The sequence below is a fragment of the Chiloscyllium punctatum genome, chromosome 11 (genome assembly GCF_047496795.1).
Source record: "Chiloscyllium punctatum isolate Juve2018m chromosome 11, sChiPun1.3, whole genome shotgun sequence".
NCBI classification, from domain to species: Eukaryota; Metazoa; Chordata; class Chondrichthyes; order Orectolobiformes; family Hemiscylliidae; genus Chiloscyllium; species Chiloscyllium punctatum.
This window is the reverse complement of record NC_092749.1, coordinates 61,857,543-61,871,125: the sequence shown is the minus strand read 5'-3', so window position 1 is coordinate 61,871,125 and position 13,583 is coordinate 61,857,543. Positions and strand designations below refer to the sequence as shown.

Below are 13,583 nucleotides of genomic sequence, written 5' to 3'. Positions count from 1 at the left end.
CTCCCCCTCCCACTCAGCCAAGGACATGCAAGTCCTGGGCCTTATCCACACCAAACTCTAGCCACCCAACACCTGAAGGAAGAACACCTCATCTTCCGCCTTGGGACCCTCCAACCACAAGGCATCAATGTGGATTTCATCAGTTTCCTCATATCCACTCCCTCCACCATATACCAGATTCAACCTTCCAACTCAGCAATACCCTCCTGAACTGTCCTGCCTGTCCATCTTCCTTCCCATCTATCCGCTCCACCCTCCTTTCCAAACTATCAGCATCACCCCCTACTTTCATCTACCTATTGCAATCCCAGCTACCTTCCCCTCAGCCCCATCCCCCTCCCACTTATCTCTCAGCCCCCTTGGGCCACCCTGATGTTATGCTTGAAACTTCAAATCTTTTGCTCCTCGGATGTTGCCTGACCAGCTATGCCTTTCCAGTGCCACACTCTTCGACTCTGATCTCCAGCATCTGCAGTCTTCACTCTATCCCAGAATTGACCAATACCCATGATGCATTATCTTTAAGAACTTATGCACCCAGACCAAAAGCTGTTGGTCCAGAGTTGCCCTGCATGGTCTCTGACATTGGCTCCAAACAGGACAGACAATGGAAAATTGATACCTCATTGTGGGCAGGAACATGGAGATGCTGATGGGGATGGGGTGATGCAGAGGCAGGACATCCTTTTCTCCCGGGCCAACCTACTGGAAACACCAACCTGGACCAGGGTTATCATCCAGGCTAGTGCAGTCTCAAACATCTTAAGGAATGTAAGAAGAATATCAATGACATTCACCACTCTGCCAGTGAAAGGGCCAGTTTCTCACATTCATTATTTCTGCTACTGTACCCACCATTTCCTGCCAACATCATCCCCACTCTTACTCATCCTCACTAACATCTAACCCTGAATCTCTTCTGCACAGCCTACTCACGCCCCTCAGGACATCTCCACACATGCACCAAAAGTGATACTGTGCCACCCACCTTTCTCTTCCTAACCCACTATGTGCAGATTTTACTGGTTCTGACCAGCCTGAGCAGCTGACTGGCCATGTCCAAACCCCTATACTGGATTTTCTTTTACAGTTGATTGCCATAGTGATTAGTCATTGAAAGAGGTTCCCATGAATCTACAGATATTCTTTAACATCAATACATTTTTCTTAAAGAAAAGGAAAATACAAACAAAATAGCCAGTCCATGCCGACCAGATATCCCAACCTAGTCTCGTCACATGCCCTTCTAAACCCTTCCTATTCATATACCTATCCAGATGCCTTTTAAATAATCCAATTGTACCAGCCACCACCACTTCCTCTGGCAGCTCATTCCATACACGCATCAGCCTCTGTGTGAAAAAGTTGCCCTTTTTATAACTTTCCCCTCTCACCCTAAACCTATGCCTCTAGTTCTGGACTCGCCCACCCCAGGAAAACACTTTGTCTATTTAACCTATCCATGATCCTCATGATTTTATGAATCTCTATAAGGTCACCCCTCAGCCTCCGACACTCCAGGGAAAACAGCCCTAGCCTATTCAGCCTCTCCCTATAGCTCAAATCCTCCAACCTGGCAACAACCTTCTAAATCTTTGCTGAATCCTTTTAAGTTTCACAACATTCTTTCAATAGAAAGGAGACCGGAATATTCCAAAAGTGGCCTAATGTAGTGTCCTGTACAGCTGCAACATGACCTCCCAACTCCTATACTCAAAGCTCTGACCAATAAAGAAAAGCATACCAAACACCTCCTTCACTGTCCTATCTACCTGCGACTCTACTTTCAAGGAGCTATGAAGCTGCACTCCAAGGTCTCTTTGTTCAACAACACTCCCTAGGACCTTATCATTAAATTTATAAGTCCTGCTAAGATTTACTTTCCCAAAATGTAGCACCTCGCATTTATCCAATTTAAACTCCATCTGCCATTCCTCAGCCCATTGGCCCATCTGATCAAGATCCAGTTGTAATCTGAGGTAACCTTCTTCGCTGTCCACTGCACCTCCAATTTTGGTGTCATCTGCAAACTTATTAACTATACCTATGATCATATCCAAATCATTTATATAAATGATGTCCTTTTACTGATAGTCAATTCCAGTGAAATTTCACTCGTATCTCAACTCCTTAAGTTTTTAAATTAACAGACAGCTCCCAGCTTCTTGCCCTCAGGCTGTAGAGACATTTTCACAACACTTTTCCAAGTCCACTAACGAACATTTCACAATATCTTTCATGAGAAACTCTTCATGAGAAAGTACATGAGTCTACTGATCATCTGATACTGATGCGGAGGTCATTCCTCCACGCACCTTGACAACCAGTGCCAGGGATGAGAATCGCATAACAGCAAACAGGAGTTTGCTTTATAAAAAAAGCACGGTTGGGAATTCACTAGTTGTGTTACAGTCAAATCAGTTTTAATAAATGAGCATTATAGGAGAGCTACCGGTTAGTCAACTGATTAGCTTGTTGGGCCAATTCAGAGGGCATTTAAGAGTTGACCACATAGCTGTGGTTCTGGGGTCATATCAAGACACCTCAAACAGCAGCTTCAAAATTTGGAAAATAGAAAAATGCCAAAAACAATTCAACTTAATTGTGAAGTTACTTGAGTGCTTTATACTTGAAAGTCAGAAAATTGCTTCGAAGGAATATAGGAACAGGAGTGAGTCATTTCGCTTGTTGAGCTTGTTCAGCTATTTATTGGGACCTTCACTGATCATTCTCCTCTGACTTCTACAACTGAGCCAATCTGAATCCACTTTATAAAATTACCCTGCAACCCAAATGTGCATTTACTTTCTTAAGACTGCTCTGAACTTAATCTCCCCAAGCTCTGTGCTCTTATTAAAACATGCTGCCTCCATTCTTTGTACTCTGTATAGAATAAAGCCATTCCTGCTTTCTGTGCTTTTTAAACTTACTCCTTTCTCTCTAATGTTGTGTACATAATGAGGCCACTCCTCATGTACTTTGTAAACTTGTTGCCTCATCTTTTGGCATTGTGTTCAGAAAGAAACCAGTCCCCTGCTCTCCACACTCTAAAATTGTTGCTCCCTCTATTGATTTTCTGTACAAGACTACGAATATAAATGCACTGGCAGATTTAAAATAATTTCACTTCATGGACACTGCATCAACATTTTTTCAAATAGAATTCAACACTGAGACTTATTGATTGAAAATATTTTTATTGTACTGCAGAATAGAAGGTCCTGGAAAGCGTGACATCTTACTTTTTCCATTGCGATTGCATTCCTCATTCACACATCAGTACTACTCTTGGGTCCAAAGGTTTCATGATTGGCTGCATAAAGCTGGCTTCATTCACCACTTCGCAGTAATTACTTCTTGGTCAAACAACATAGCTAACCTGCCTTTTGAAAAAAAAAGGATTGTTTCTGTATCCGATTGTAATTTTTTAAAATACTAATTTTACAAATTTCAATTTCCTACTTTGATAACATTGAGATTCAAGTAATGCAACTGGCTAGCATTTTGAAGAGATAATCACTGCTGAAAGATGCAGGTAATATATTAAGATAAATACAAATAACTTAAAGTAAACTTCAATCAAACAGAATTTACAACTTTTTTTGAAAAAGTATTTGATTTGTTGCTGTTTGCTCTTTTAGAGCTCCAGATTTGGTCTTTTCTGGTCTCTAGCTGGGTACCAGAGTGTACAAGGACAAACGAGGATAATTGGTCATCCCACTTTCCATTTTGTTTTGGAGGTAAGAGGTGGGAGCCCTGACTTGCACATGATGCAGTGTATCAAAGTAACAACTCAACATACAGCTTTGCACCGCTGTATTATCCAAGTCAGGATGTTCTTTATAAAATTATTTATATGTATGGGAGTTATATTTCTTCATATATCTTCCACAAAATATTGTGCTTATGCAGAAATGTTGTAGCTTTGGCATAACAGTATCTACATATCAATTATATTTCACGAACTTGATAAATTAGCCAGTTAGCCAATTAACCGAGAATGCTCAGGAGGAGGAGGTAGTAATTTCCCAAAACAATCAGCATGTAGCAATTAACAGATAATATTTTGTGACTTTTTCATGAATGGGGCATTTCTGGCAATGATGGTACGTCAATCATGCCCTCTAAATAGGTTTTCACCCACACTTTAAATTTAGTATAAACTTTTCCATGATACAGGTTTCCAATTTTTTCTTATTCTTTCAGAGAATATGGCTGGCATTATCATCCTTAACTGCCCTTGAACTGATTGGCTTGTTATACCATTTCAGAGAGCAGATACAAGTCAGCCATAATGCTGTGGGTCTGGAGTCACATGTTTCTGCAGGAGATCAGAGGTCCTCTGGGCAAAGCTGGTTAGAAAGGTAAATTTCAGGAGTCTGTGCCTGAAATAACATGAGTGGTCAAGCTCAGTAAATGTATTTACTATTGATATTTTCCATCCTCCATATCATCAACCTCTAATGCTATTCAATACATCACAGGCTCATCACTCAGCAATCAGTGCTCATGCATAACATCTAGATGTTCTAACTCACTCAATTAGCCATGCTTCATGCCTCCCACTCACATTTTGCAGTTTTAATCCAATTTTCAGGCTACCTGCATCTCCTAAAATCCCTGGATGAAACACAGCCAATTGCCAAATGACGTTCTGCAAAGAGAGCATTGTGCAGGAATACTAGACCAAAGGAACTTTTAGAACAGGCACCAGGGAGTGAACATAAATGAATAGCTCAGTTGTGTGTGTATTGTTTGAAGTATTGCTGCTAGAAACTGTAATGGCAGGTATTTTTTTCATGATATATCTAATTTTAAGACTTTGGCAAAAATAATGCTCTGATAACTCTTTCAATTTGATACTAACCACAATCTCCCTATTTAACCATGGCTGACTTCTACCCTTCCTAGAATTGTTCTTTCTCACTAGGATACATCTTTGGTATGAGCCATGAACTATTTCTTAAATATCTGCTATTGTTCCTCAATTGTGTTTTCTGCTAAACCCCTTCCCCAATCCATTGTAGCTCGCTTTGGCTCATTCCCGCATAATTATCCTTATTTAAGTTTAGCATGGGTTTTTCTGACCCAAGTTCTTCCCTTCCCATCTGAATGTTAGAATTCTACCATGTTATGGATATGGTTTCCGAGGGAATCTTTTACTATGGCATAGTTTATTAATCCTGCCTCATTACACATAACCACATTTGAAATATGCTGATTCCTGTTTGGATCCAAAACATACTGTTCAAGAAAACTGTCCCAAATACACTCTCATGGCTTTCTTTTCCATTCTGAGTTTCCCAGTCTACATGAAGATTGAAGTCATCCATGATTAATATACTGCCTTCATTATTCTTGATTTACTCAAAAGACAAAATTCTCTGATTAGTGATGTCACATACACATACCTGACTGACTGCACAGTCTGTGACAAAGACAGGGTGATTGAAGATGAAATTTCTACCTTTAGACCACAGGTTAAGATGTCATGGCAATGTTTTACAGATACACAGTGTCTTTGGGGTCTGGAATCTACGCTATAATACATATTAATTAAACTTTGGGCCATCTAACCTAATGTTCCACCCCACAGCTTGGTGTCAAGCTTCGTTTGATAATCACTTATATGAATTGCCTTGGGATGTATCTGTACATTGCAACTGCAATATAACGTCAACTTGTTGTTGATATTTTGTCATGTCCTGGTAAGGAACTATGGAACAGTGATGACATGGAGATGAAATTTCAGAGGAACTGTAATATGATAAATTACTCAGGCTAGCTAATTTAGAACAGCTATATCTCAACTGCTTCCACCTTTCTTCATATTCTTCTCTTCCCAAAATCCAAGTCAAAAAACCTAATTGCAAACATCGCGTTAAGTTCAAGGGAACTGCAGGTCATCACAACTTTGGAGACACGTTCAAAAGAGTATTGGAAAGTATCTCCTGAAATCCTCTACAGAGTCAGAGTCAGTACCTCACATCACCAACTCACCCTTCATTTACACATACATAATGCTTGACACTGGTCAGCTTCTTCACAGCCAGCTCTCAGAGTAAACCTCTGACAATAGTCCAATCATGGAACTCATATTATATAAAGTCCACCTTACTGCCCTCATTTCAATCACTATATTCCTCCCCCTTAATCTGGAGGCAAAGGCCTGTTCTTTCTCTTGTAGCCTCTCTTGGGGTGTTTTCACACCGACTCTGGCTCCTCCAACTTTGTCTCAGACATATGTAGTATGTATCGGACTACAGCCCGCCTCTTGTGAACAGGGCATCTTAGAAGAAATTCATCCTCTTTTTCAAACGGTAAAGGTGTCAAGGCTGTGACATCCGCCATGTCCATCTCAGATTCTGAAGCTTCTTAGATGCTAGACAGAAAGGGAGAACCCACAGCTTTCCAGAGTCTTTGCAGCTGTTCTGAAGGTGTGGGAATGTTTTGCTCCTGCCCCATTTGAGAGTTTGCAGCTTTCATGTGGTCCACCTGCTTGTTAAATATCAACTCACTGACCCAAACTTTATATGTCACGGGATCTGACCTCTTACCCATGTCAGGCCATTTTGATGTTTTGGCACCAAACTTTACCCCCTGAAATAAACTGTCTCTCTTGCTTAGAGGGCATTCATGATGCCATTTCACCCCCTCCCCCAGGTCCAGGAAGATTAGACTTAACCTGCTGCAGAGTCTTCTCCTCATTAGCAACTTTGCTGGAGCTATCCCTATAGCTGCATGAGTGGTCCAATAATGAAATAGGAACTGGGACAGTTTGGTATCAAGTGAAGCTGTAAGCTGTTTCTTTAAGCCTGCCATCAAAGTTTAGACTGCTCTTCCTGCTAGACCACTGGATGATGGACAATATGGAGCTATTCTTTTCCGCCAACTGCCCTTCACCTTTAGCAGATACTCGAATTTCCTGCTGGTAAATGATGGCCTGTTGTCTGTGACCAACAATTTCAGGAGCCTGTGCATCGCAAAAGATGCTTGCAGCTTTTCAATCACTGTCCATGTGTTTGACAAATGCATGTACAACCAGTTTGGAATGGGCATCCATAATAGCTAAGAACACTGAGCCCAAGAAAGGCCCACTGTCCAGGATTTATCCAGCAATTCCCAGGAACATGGGAGAGGCTTTTGGTGATAATGTTTGTCCTTGTTGACATTCTGGTCACTGCGCCACCAACACAGTGATGTTTAGATTTAGATTAGATTACTTACAGTGTGGAAACAGGCCCTTCGGCCCGACAAGTCCACACCGACCCACCAAAGCGCAACCCACCCAGCCCCATTCCCCTACATTTACCCTGCCCCTAACACTACGGGCAATTTAGCATGGTCAATTCACCTGACCATGCACATTTTTGGACTGTGGGAGGAAACCGGAGCACCTGGAGGAAACCCAAGCAGACACGGGGAGAATGTGCAAACTCCACACAGTCGCCTGAGGTGGGAATTGAACCCGGGTCTCTGGTACTGTGAGGCAGCAGTGCTAACCACTGTGCCACCATGACACCCATGGTCTGCATCTAATCTTGTCAACTCTGCAGCCTAAGTAGGTCACATGGTGTTTGGAACACATATTTTTCCCTTATAAGGCATACACCCTTCTTGGACAAATGTCAAAGGACTACATCCAAGTTCTCTAGTTGTTCTTTATTGATCTTCCCAGTTATTAGTACATCATTCAGATAAATGGCAATCTGGGGTAGATCTTGTAAAATGATCTCCAAAGCCCAATGAAAAATTGTACAGGAGGACGATACCCCAAATGGCAGTCTTGTATATTGATACAAACCCTCATGGGTATTATTTGTAGCATGCTTCTGAGAATGGTCATGTAACCGCAATTGTAGATATGCATGGCTCATGTCCAGCTTCCTGAAGGACAGCTCCCCTACCAGCTGTGCATTTTAGTCCTTTATGCAAGGGATTGGGTATATATCCATCTGTAAGAAGCAGTTTATTGTTTGTTTAAATTCCCCACAAAGGCAAATCAACTCATTAGGCTTCACAATTCATATGACTGGTGCTGCCCTTTCTGCAAACTGGACTGGTTTGATGATTCCTTCACTCTCCAGCCTCTTCCTTTCTGCCTCTACTTTTGCACACAAGACAAATGGTACTGGGCTGGTCTTGCAAAGATCATGGAATTGCTTCCTGGTCAACATGCAAGATGGCCTTGGCTCCTTTGATAGTCATAGAATCATAGAGATATACAGCACATAAACAGACCCTTCACTCTAACTCATCCACACTATCTAGCTATCCTAAATCAATCTAGTCCCATTTAGAATTATACAGTCACAGAGATGTACAGCACGGAAACAGATCCTTTGGTCCAATTCATCCATGTCAACCAGGTATCCTAATCTAATCTAGTCCCATTTGCCAGCATTTGGCCCATATCCATCTAAACCCTTCTTATTCACATACCCATTCAGATGCCTTTTAAACACTAATTGTACCAGCCTCCACCACTTCCTCTGGCAGCTCGTTCCATACACGCACCATCCTCTGGAAGAAAAGGTTGCTTCTTCGGTTACTTATAAATCTTTCCCCTCGCACGCTAAACTTATGCCCTCTAGTTTTGGACTCCCCACACCCATGGGAAAAGACCTTGCCTATCCACGCCCCTCATGATGTTATAAGGTCAACATTTCACCCATATTCCTCTAAACTCTTCCTCATCATGTAACCATCCAGATGCCTTTTAAATGTTGTAATTGTACCAGCCTTCATGACTTCTGCCAGTTCATTCCATACTCATACTGCCATCTGTGTGAAAAACGTGCCCCTCAGGTCCTTTTTAAATCTTCCCCCTCTCACCTTAAACCTACATCTTCTAGTTTCATACTTCCCTACCTTGGGAAAAGGCTTTGACTATTCACCCTACTTATGCTCCTCATGATATTATAAACCTCTATAACAGTTAGCCTCTGATACTCCAGGGAAAATAGTCCCAGTCTATTCAGCCTCCCACTACAGCTCAAACCCTCCAACCCTGGCGACATCCTTATAACAGTCTCTGGACCTTCCTGAAAGACATACAGATATTTAATTAGGACTTCTCTCAGGCAGCAATTTTCTAATTGAAAAATGTTGAGCCAATCAATATGAATCTTTCTCAACCAATTTTGCCCCAACAAGCTTGGGCCTGAGCCTTTTACTGCAACCATTGGTAACTGAACCAGGTGCTTCTCATACTAGGCCGGAACAGAAGCTGTTCCCTTAATTGTAAAGATTCCCTGGCATAGGTTGTCAGTGTAGCCAAGGTCTTAAGCAAACTTAAGAGTTGGAGACCAGATCGAATTTTTTTAAAGACTGGTTCTACGATCACTGATTCAACTGCATCAGTATCAACCTCCATTAGAATCAGGGGACCATTTAACTAGATGTTTACTTTGATTGGTTCTGATTTGGATATTGCTGAGCAATTTAACCATTCCAAAACAAACAAGATGTCAGGAGAGTTACTCATTGGTTTTCATCTGCCCCAGTGTCAACTTCCAGGAAAAGAAATGCATTCTTTCTGCATAATGACACCAGTCTTCAATGGCAGGATCAAAGGAGTCAAGCTTCCCAAATAACAGCATGATGCCAGAAATGCTTATGCTTGCTCAAAGACGACTGCTGCGAATTACTTTCTTCAGGGCCGTATGTTTTTCTCTTGTCACCACTGAAATAACTCCAAAGGTCATTACCAAGTCACCCTTTATTTACACGGACATAATATTTGATACTGGTGTGGCTTTTCAAAGCCAGCTCTCACAGTGAACAGAACCTCTGACACTCCTGTTTATATGTCAGCCAGGTTCCCTGATTGGACCAGGTTAACAACCCCAATGAGGTTGTAAATGAGGTCCACCTAGCTGAGTTCATCACAACCACTGTACCCCCAACCAGTCCCGGCAGCAGGACCATTATTTTAGACGTGCACAAGTCTGCACCAACTGGTGGCACTATAGCTCTTGCTGTAGGCACACTTTTTATTCATGATGGGGGTGCATCATTCGCCATGCGTAGAGTGCATGTGTGGGTGTGAGTGTGCATGTGTGAGCGTATCAGAGAGAGCTTGTGTATAAAAGAGGGTTTGCATGATTGTATGGGTCTATAGGAGTGTGTGTGTGGGGGTGTGTGTGGCGGTGTGTGTTAGAGTGAGAGAGAGAATGTACGTAATGCAGTGGGGTCACCTGTAGTGTGACCTCCTCAAATTGTAATTCCTTAGAACACTAGGCTAAGATTGACACGGAGTCACCTGGTTGAGGCCATCCCCATGGGTACCGAACATGGCTATCAGTCTCTGCTCGGTCACTGTGCATTGTTGCCTGTCCCAAAGTCCGCCTTGGAGGATGGTCAGCCGAAGGTCCAAGATCGGATGTCCAAGACTGCTGAGTGTTCTCCAACTGGGAGAGAACACTCCTATTGGTTGATTGTTGTGCGGCGTCCATTCATCTGTTGCCAAAGCCGCTGCTCGGTCTCGCCAATGTCCCATGCCACAGGGCATTCTTCCTGCAGCGTATGAGATAGGCAACGTTGGCTGAGTCACCCGAGTACCTGCTGCATACATGGTGGGTGGTGTCCCCACATGTAATGGCGGTATCAGTGTTGACAATCTGACACATCTTGCAGCGTCTGCCATGACAAGGTTGTATGGTGTTGTCCTGAACCTATGGACCTTGGATTCATGTTACACTACAGGAGACCCCACTGCACTACACAAACACACACACATACACACCTACAGACCCATATACTCATGCCCTCTCATACACAAGCTCTCACTCATATGCTCACATGTATACTCCCACACTCATGCCCACACACGCACCCTCTCACAGACTTATACCCCTTTACACTCACTCATACACACACTCTCTCACAGACTCTCTTACCACAACCCACCCCCCCCCCCCCCCACCCCCCCGCCACCACCCCCACAAGTTTGTGGGGTGAATTTGTACTTGCAGAATTACATTTTATTTTGCTCAAAAACTGCATGAATTCATGTAAGATTCTGTAAATCCCTTTTTTAGAAATAGAATCAGTCTGAACATTGGGCACATACAGGGCACCTTACGCCTTCAAAGCATTATCTGGGCTGACATGGCACCAATTGCTAAAGTTCACTTGAGAATATAACTTTGAAATAAAGTTCTGGGATTTACATATGAAAGAACTGAAACCAACATGGTCATTCTAAAAGATGAGAGTCTTAACAAACAATCCAGGTCTTTTTCAATATATAATTTCAGTTGCATCATACTGTAAACTTTAGCTATAAATTCTGTGTCTTACTAGCTTATACTCCACAACCACCTGAAGGAGCAGTGCACCGAAAGCTAGTGCTTCAAAATAAACCTGTGTGCTGTGTGATTTTTAACTTTGTGCCAACTGCACTATCCTCATCTACAGACCTAGTCACCTTCTCACATTGTAATTCCTTAGAACACTTGGCTAATATTGACATGGAGAAAATGGTTCATTGACGTTTTTAAAAAATAATCCAACTGCTCTCAAGTTTGCTCACAGCTTTCCAGTTCTGCTGCCTATGATCCTTGACCCTTTCACACAGCCCAAGAGATACGCAAGTATAACTCCCATTACTGAACACAGGCTTTCTACTGCCAGGTCTCCTAAATTCCCAAAGAAAATTCAGTAATACTCTCTGACTCCAGAAACTTTTCTGAAGTCCTCCAACAACAGTGAAACATTATCTTCACCCACTCTGCAGCAGCAAAAGTAGTTAAAATCACCTCACCTGAAAATCCAATGCTGATTCCTTTAAACAGCTAGTTGGTGCAGAGGGAACCATTACACATCTGAACTTTTCTCATAATTTAGAGATGTTTAATTATCATTTATAGCACTCGCAGTTCTATTAAATTTCAATTCCTTAAAAAATCAGGACAATGTATTATTTGTAAAAGTTAATCATTAACCCAGTTTCCTTCTCTCAATCGAGTGTTGATGATGTAAGCTTAACAGCTTCCATTATGCTTTACATATTATTCTGACCACACACAACGTTAGTAATACTAATTAATTCAGCACATACTATCACCTAATGCACTCACCTTTGAGGACGAAGGTCAAAACTCATCACAACATGTATTCTACACAAATTTTATATATTTTACTTATTTGTAAATCTCATGGAATGAGTTTTATTTTTGTTTGTTAACAAAGGATTTTCTTCACGTTTGGAATGTTATGCCAAAGCAAGAATATTCAATTTGGCAAGTGCTTGGCCATAGTTCCTGATTTCAGGGATGAAAGGGCTGTCATACAAGGCGAGGTTGAACTGCTTGGGCTTGTACTTGCTGCCGTTCAGAAGAATGAGGTGGGGGGATGTGATTGAGGTATATAAAATGTCAGTGGACATTGGTACAATCTCAAACAAGAGGTCATAGATATAGGATGAGGACTTAAGTTCAAAACTGAGATGAGGAGAAACTATTTCTCTCAGATGATTTAGTGTCTGTGGAACTCACTGCCCCAGAATGCAGTGGAGGCAGAATCAATCAACAGATTCAAGAAAAAAAATGTTTCTGCTGAAAAGGGGACAAAGGGATATGTAGAACGGGCAGGAAGTGGAATTGAGACCAGGATAAGATCATCCATGATCATGTTAACTGGTAGAGTGGCTCGAAGTGCTGAATTGCTTTCTCCTGCTCCCAATTCCTATGTTCCTTTCTATCTTTATAAGAATCCAGGATATGAAGTAAGCATGATAGTAAAGCACAAGGTTTCAAAATGTACTCCCATTTCTTACAGCTTTTTCTCATGGATGTTGACATTAAAATGCTTACATAATGCAATAAAGGATCATACAACATACTAGAATTTAACTAACCTTACTTTTACGAATATACTAAAGTTATTTTTTCCATGCTACCACTGAAAACCAAGCAAGCAAGAAATTGGAATAATTTAAATCAAACTACATCAAAGCATATTTCTTAGGACATTGCAAGCAATCTACATCCAATGAATGACTAAAGAGCACTTAATGTAAGAAATCAACTTGCATATTCTATTTTCACATTACTTTCACCACACTATGCTCTGGTTGAAGCTTACTTCCCATTTAACATTGGTTGAATCCACCCACGTATTATTTGTGGCTGAAAAGCCACCCCAGAATATGCCAGTAACTATGGGCAGATTCCATCCAGGAAATGCAGTGAAAGCATCATCTCTCAAATGAAACAATGCAAAGGAGAAAGAAAGGAATCACAGTATAGTTGCTGTATAAAACGAAATAATTCAAAACAGTGATGTCTACAAGACTAATTCAACTAGATCACTCCCTTCCTTTGCACAGTTTCTTTTAATATTAAATTTTAATAAGTACATAACTAATTCCCTTTCAAAAGCTACAATTGAATCTTCCTCCAAAACACTCTTAAGCAATGCATCCCAGATTCTAGTTGCTCGTTTTAAATATATAGCCCCTGCCTCTCAAACACTCTGTGTGGACCCTTCATTATTTTAAGCACCTCTCAAATTAAATTTCAACCTCTTCTCTAAGAAAACTATTCTAATTTCTCCAATCTACCCTCATAGTTGAAGTG

The 13,583-nt window shown here is 41.5% G+C and overlaps 1 protein-coding gene across 3 annotated transcripts in view; it reads right to left on the bottom strand.

The window, feature by feature from the left end:
• sptbn1 (spectrin, beta, non-erythrocytic 1) overlaps positions 1-13,583 on the bottom strand; it is a 289,393-nt gene that overhangs the window by 226,977 nt on the left and 48,833 nt on the right. The window contains exon 3 of one of the 3 annotated variants that reach the window (XM_072580913.1): positions 3,243-3,383. The exons of the other annotated variants lie outside the window; for them this stretch is intronic. The gene's annotated coding sequence lies outside the window, so the exon portion shown is untranslated. The remainder of the gene's footprint in view (positions 1-3,242; positions 3,384-13,583) is intronic. 3 annotated transcript variants of the gene reach the window in all.